The sequence below is a fragment of the Erinaceus europaeus genome, chromosome 3 (genome assembly GCF_950295315.1).
Source record: "Erinaceus europaeus chromosome 3, mEriEur2.1, whole genome shotgun sequence".
Taxonomy (NCBI): Eukaryota; Metazoa; Chordata; class Mammalia; order Eulipotyphla; family Erinaceidae; genus Erinaceus; species Erinaceus europaeus.
In genome coordinates, this window is record NC_080164.1 from 183,837,705 (window position 1) to 183,843,704 (window position 6,000).

The 6,000-nt window shown below is 67.0% G+C and overlaps 1 protein-coding gene across 4 annotated transcripts in view; it reads right to left on the reverse strand.

Moving 5' to 3' along the window:
* AFAP1 (actin filament associated protein 1) overlaps positions 1-2,013 on the reverse strand; it is a 45,545-nt gene extending 43,532 nt beyond the window's left edge. For 3 of the 4 annotated variants that reach the window (XM_060188527.1, XM_007536803.3, XM_060188525.1), the window contains exon 1: positions 1,899-2,013. The gene's annotated coding sequence lies outside the window, so the exon portion shown is untranslated. Of the gene's footprint in view, positions 1-38; positions 58-1,898 lie in introns of those variants that run through there. The other variant, XM_060188526.1, reaches the window with a different exon arrangement.
* Positions 2,014-6,000: the final 3,987 nt, after the last annotated feature.

Below are 6,000 nucleotides of genomic sequence, written 5' to 3' on the forward strand. Positions count from 1 at the left end.
CTGGCGGCCGGCAGGGGCCTGAGGGGGGCCGTGATCACCTGAGCACGAAGCAGGGTCGAGACGCCCCCGCCACCCCTCACACCAGGCTCCCAGGCGTCCAGCTCCCCCGCCCGGGGGAGGGGCCGCGGTCCTGGGGGATTAATCACCGCGCCCCCTCCCGGGCTGGCCTGTGACGCAACCCTCCAGTGATTCCGAGGCGGGGACAGGAAGCCCAGTCCCGACTGGGGGCACGCCCAGATTCCCCGTCCCCGCCCCCCCCGCCCCCCAAGTCTCCCCCGCCGGCCTGGGGACGGGGAGCCACAGCTGGCCGGCTTCAGATGACACCCAAGGACAGGGAGGAAGTACGGTGACCCGAGCGAGGGGGCCGGCACCCGGCGTGGCCCGTGGGCAGATGGAGAAGGCCGGCCGGGCGGCCACTCAGCCGGAGCCCAGGGTCCGCAGGCGGAGGGCGGGGTGGCAGGAGGAGGCAGACTCAGCCCCCGGGGCCTGGAGGGGGGTTCTGGCTGGGGCGGCCGGCCAGCTGCCCCTCCACTGACCTGCTGTCACTCTCTCCTGTCCCCGCAGGACCCCCCCCCCCCAGACACACACACACACACACAGTCCCCAGGGGGCTCGGGATGTGGCCAGGGCAGGGAAGGGTTGAAACCAGAGCCCTCGGGTGGGGAGGCTGCCCGGCTGGACCGGCCTCCCTCCGGCTCGGCTGGGCTCTGCCCGGCCCCGTGGGTGTGGAGTCCCGCCTCCCGGCCCGCTCCAGCCCGCCAAATTCTTGGAGCGCTCCCGCCCGGCCGCAGAGCAGTCACAGCTGGCGTTCCAGACTTTAATTCTGCCCGCAGCTAACGGGAGGAGGCGAGGAGTCAGGCGGGGCGGCCCGCCGGGCCCAGGCCTGAGCGCAGGAGGGGACGGGACTCGGCGACAGTGCTCCCCCTGTGGCAGGGGGCCCGAGGAGGCCCTGGGGGCGGAGGTGCCGGGGTGGGGGGCAGTGCCGCTCCCAGGCTGGGCCCTTTGGCGGGTGACCCATGGAGGCCACTGTCCCCTACGTCCCGGGGCCAAGGCGGGGAACCCGGGCACCCTGAGAGCCAGCTGGCACTCAAGGTGGGGGGACACGGGCAGGGGAGCCACGCGGCGGGGATGGGGGGACACGGGCAGGGGAGCCACGCGGCGGGGATGGGGGGACACGGGCAGGGGGAGCCACGCGGCGGGGATGGGGGGACACGGGCAGGGGAGCCACGCGGCGGGTGGGGGGACACGGGCAAGGGAGCCACGCGGCGGGGATGGGGGGACACGGGCAGGGGAGCCACGAGGCGGGGATGGGGGGACACGGGCAGGGGAGCCACGCGGCGGGTGGGGGGACACGGCGGCGACATGGACGCAGCGGGGCTGCAGGGCAGGCGCCACGTGCGGGAGCCCCCAGGCCGCAGGGCCGGCGCACAGCCCCCTCCCGCCCGGCACAGGGTGGCGGCCGCCACGTCCGGGTCCCTGGGCCCCCTGGCCGGCGCTCCCCGGGCACAGGCCGGCCCGAGCCCTCGCTGTCCACCCCCGGGACCCACAGCCGACCGACACCTGGGGCTGGACGCGGGTCGCCGGGTCCCCGCACCCCGCGGTGGGGGCGGCACCCCGCCCAGCTAGGTTCCGGGTCCCTGAGGCCCAGGAGGGTGGCGGTCCCCGTCCCCGTCCCCGTCCCCGGACCCCGGTCGCCGGGCTCGCACCCCCAGCCCACGACCACCCCCCAGCCCACCCCCTCCGGGACGCCCACTCCCCAGGCCGCCCCCTCGGCTCAGGGACACCGACCCCCGGGACCCGGCCGGCCCAGCCGCCGCCGCCCCTGATCCCCGCGACCCCCGGAGCCCAGGACGTGGCCGGGCCCGGGGACCCCCGAGCCCCCTCCGGACCCCGCTCACCTGCCGTGGCCGCAGCGCCGGGGGCCCTGGCCGGTCGGTCCGCTGGGCCGGGAGCGGGCAGCTGGGCTCCGCGCAGGCGCACTGGGCCCCTCCGGCCGCCGGTCACGCCCCCTCGGGCCCGTCTGGCCACGCCCCCCGGCCAATGGGGGCGTGCTTGACGGAGGGGGCGTGGCCACAGAGACAAAGGGAGGTGGGGCGGGGCGGTTGGGGGGCCCGGGGACAGGGGGACAAGGGACCGAGAGGGGGACACGGGGACAGGGGCTAGGACAGAAACGGGGACAAGGGACAGAGGGGGACATGGGGAGGGGGCACGGGGAGGACAGGAGCTGGGCAGGGGGTACGCAGACAGGACAGAGAGAGGGACATGGGGAGGGGGACACGGGGGTGGGGACAGGGGTAGGGAGGGGACAGGGACTAGGCAGGTGGGGACAAGGACAGGGACACAGGCACTGGGGGGGGACAGAGACTAGAATGGGGACATGGGGTCAGGGACACAGGGGCAGGGGCTAGGCAGGAGGGCCAGTGTCAGAAGCTGGGCCTGAACAGGGCCAGGGCCAGGACAGGGACAAAGACGGGACAAGCTGGGTGGGCACAGGCAGCTGTGGGCAGTGGGCAGTAGGGCTCTGGGCCCAAGCCAGAGTCCAGGGTGGCAGGCTGATGTCCCAGGAGAGGCCTGCAAGCAACACTAAGGCCTTTCACCTGCCCAGCTGAACCTGGGACCTGGTCAGGTTGTCCTGTCTAGAATGTCCTCAAGACACAGGTGCAGGAGAGCCCCAGGGCATCAGGCCCCAGAACGGGGACCTCTGGGGTCACCTGGACACCTCAGTGGCTTTGCCACTACCCCGCCCCACCCCCATCTGCCCGAGTCCCTGGCCTCCACTCCCTTATGTGTCGTGACCCCACTGACCCTGCTGGGGCCCGGTGCCCTCTGTCCCACGGCAGGGCTCTCCTGTGGGCACCCGCAGGGGCTCTGGCCTCTCCCCGCCCCAGCCTCGCCTTGCCGGCCACAACAGAGGCAAGACAGCCAGGTGCACAGCCAGACCAGGCCAGAGCACCCTAAGGCTCTCACTCAGTCAGACCTGCTTCTCAGCATTCTTCCTCCAGGAAGCCACCCCCCACACACACTGTCCCCAGCCAGGGGTGAAGGTGGCTTCCCCTGTCCCTCCCCCAGGGCCTCCACAGACCCCTGCCAGCAGGCCGGAGGCTGGGCCAAGGAGCAAAAGCCACTGCCCTGCAGACAGAGCCTGAGCTCGGGACACGGGCGTGTGGGGGTGTGGTGGGCATGCCCGTCCAGCCGCAGTGAAGCACCGTGACACACACTCACACTCACTCGCAGACCAGACTTGCATGCTGAGACCCAGAGCTCCGGCGGGGGCATGTCCCGGGCACATTCTCCAGACTTGGCCCCCATGTGGAGGGAGTTGGGGGACAGCAGGGAGGGTCAGGGAGGCACAGGAGACCCAGCGACGTGGCCACAGAGGTCAACGGCGGGCCCATGGGTGGACGGGTGATGGATAGGTGGGAGGGGTGTACACCCCCAGAGCCCTGAGGGGACAGACTGCGTGGATAGGGCTTGCTTTCTTTCACTGAGAGAGAACTGGACAGGTGGGGAGGCAGAGAAAGAGAGAGAAAGACAGAGAGAGAGACAGAGAACTGGACAGGAGGGGAGGGAGAGAGAGAGAACTGGACAGGAGGGGAGGCAGAGAAAGAGAGAGAAAGACAGAGAGAGAGACAGAGAACTGGACAGGAGGGGAGGGAGAGAGAGAGAACTGGACAGGAGGGGAGGCAGAGAAAGAGAGAGAAAGACAGAGAGAGAGACAGAGAACTGGACAGGAGGGGAGGGAGAGAGAGAGAGAGAACAGGACAGGAGGGGAGGGGAGGCAGAAAGAGAGAGAGGGAGAGAGAAAACTGGACAGGAGGGGAGGCAGAGAGAGACAGAGAGAGAGAGAACCTGAGTTGGGGGTACACCAGTCAGGCAGTCTTTCAAGATTCACTCCCACTGCCAAAACCCGCCTGTCGGTGGACTCAGGAACTCTGGGGTCTGCGTTGTGACCGGACGGTGACAGTGGGCACAGAGGAGGGGTGCTGGGGTCTTCTCTGCCCCCAGGAGGAGGGGTGCTGGGGTCTTCTCTGCCCCCAGGAGGGGGGTGCGGGGGTCTTCTCTGCCCCCAGGAGGGGGGTGCGGGGGTCTTCTCTGCCCCCAGGAGGGGGGTGCGGGGGTCTTCTCTGCCCCCAGGAGGGGGGTGCTGGGGTCTTCTCTGCCCCCAGGAGGAGGGGGGTGCTGGGGTCTTCTCTGCCCCCAGGAGGAGGGGGGTGCTGGGGTCTTCTCTGCCCCCAGGAGGGGGGGTGCGGGGGTCTTCTCTGCCCCCAGGAAGGGGGTGCTGGGGTCTTCTCTGCCCCCAGGAGGGGTGTGCTGGGGTCTTCTCTGCCCCCAGGAGGGGGGGTGCTGGGGTCTTCTCTGCCCCCAGGAGGAGGGGTGCTGGGGTCTTCTCTGCCCCCAGGAAGAGGGGGGGTGCTGGGGTCTTCTCTGCCCCCAGGAGGAGGGGTGCTGGGGTCTTCTCTGCCCCCAGGAAGAGGGGGGGTGCTGGGGTCTTCTCTGCCCCCAGGAGGAGGGGGGTGCTGGGGTCTTCTCTGCCCCCAGGAGGGGGGGTGCTGGGGTCTTCTCTGCCCCCAGGAGGGGGGTGCTGGGGTCTTCTCTGCCCCCAGGAGGAGGGGGGGGTGCTGGGGTCTTCTCTGCCCCCAGGAGGGGGGGTGCTGGGGTCTTCTCTGCCCCCAGGAGGGGGGGTGCTGGGGTCTTCTCTGCCCCCAGGAGGGGGGGTGCTGGGGTCTTCTCTGCCCCCAGGAGGGGGGTGTGGGGGTCTTCTCTGCCCCCAGGAGGGCAGGGACGGGGTGGGAGGCACTGGCTGCGGGAGGGGGGCTTGAGCAGGCAGGCACTCACCCCGACTGGGTCCCTCCCCCAGCATCTGGGCCCAGGGCAGCCTGTGGCCATGCATCAGGCTGGGTGAGGGCAGCTGGGAGTGACCCTTCCCACAGTGGGTTCCAGGCAGGGAGAGACTCGGAGTCAGAAGACAGATCAGTAGGCTGCTTTTCCTTTCAGCATTTCAATGTATATGATTTATTTTCCTCCAGGCTTATCACTGGAGGACAGACAGGGAGAAAGACAGACACCTGCAGACCTGCTTCACCACTTGTGAGCCACCCCCCTGAAGGTGGGGAGCTGGGGGCTTGAACCGGGATCCTTATGTGGGTCCTTGTGCTTTGTGCCACCTGCACTTAACCTGCTGCCCTACCGCCCGACTCCCATATGTATGATTTTTTCATTTGCCTCCAGGGTTATCGCTGGGGCTCGGTGCCTGCACTACTACTCCACCGCTCCTGGAGGCCTTTTCCCTTTTGTTGCCCTTGTTGTTTATTGTTGTTGTTATTACTATTGTTGTTGTTATTGCTGTCGTTGTTGGATAGGACAGAGAGAAATGGAGAGAACCGGAAGACAGAGAGGGGGAGAGAAAGACAGACACCTGCAGACCTGCTTCACCGCCTGGGAAGCGACTCCCCTGCAGGTGGGGAGCCGGGGGCTCAAACCGGGATCCTTATGCCGGTCTTTTGCTTTGCGCCACCTGCGCTTAACCCGCTGCGCTACTGCCCGAGTCCCATATGTATGTTTTTTTTTCTTTATTGGGGAATTAATGCTTTACATTCAACAGTAAATACAATAGTTTGTACATGCATAACATTACCAGTTTCCCATTTAACAATACAACCCCCACTAGGTCCTCTGAATCCTTCTTGGACCTGTCTTCTCCCCACCCACCCACCCCAGAGTCTTTTACTTGGGTGCAATACGCCAATTCCATTTCAGGTTCTACTTGTGTTTTCTTTTCTGATCTTGTTTTTCAACTTCTGCCTGACAGTGAGGTCATCCCATATTCATCCTTCTGTGTCTGACTTATTTCACTCAACATGATTTTTTCAAGGTCCATCCAAGATCGGCTGAAAACGGTGAAGTCACCGTTTTTTACAGCTGAGTAGTATTCCATTGTGTATCTAGACCACAGCTTGCTCAGCCACTCATCTGTTGTTGGACACCTGGGTTGCTTCCAGG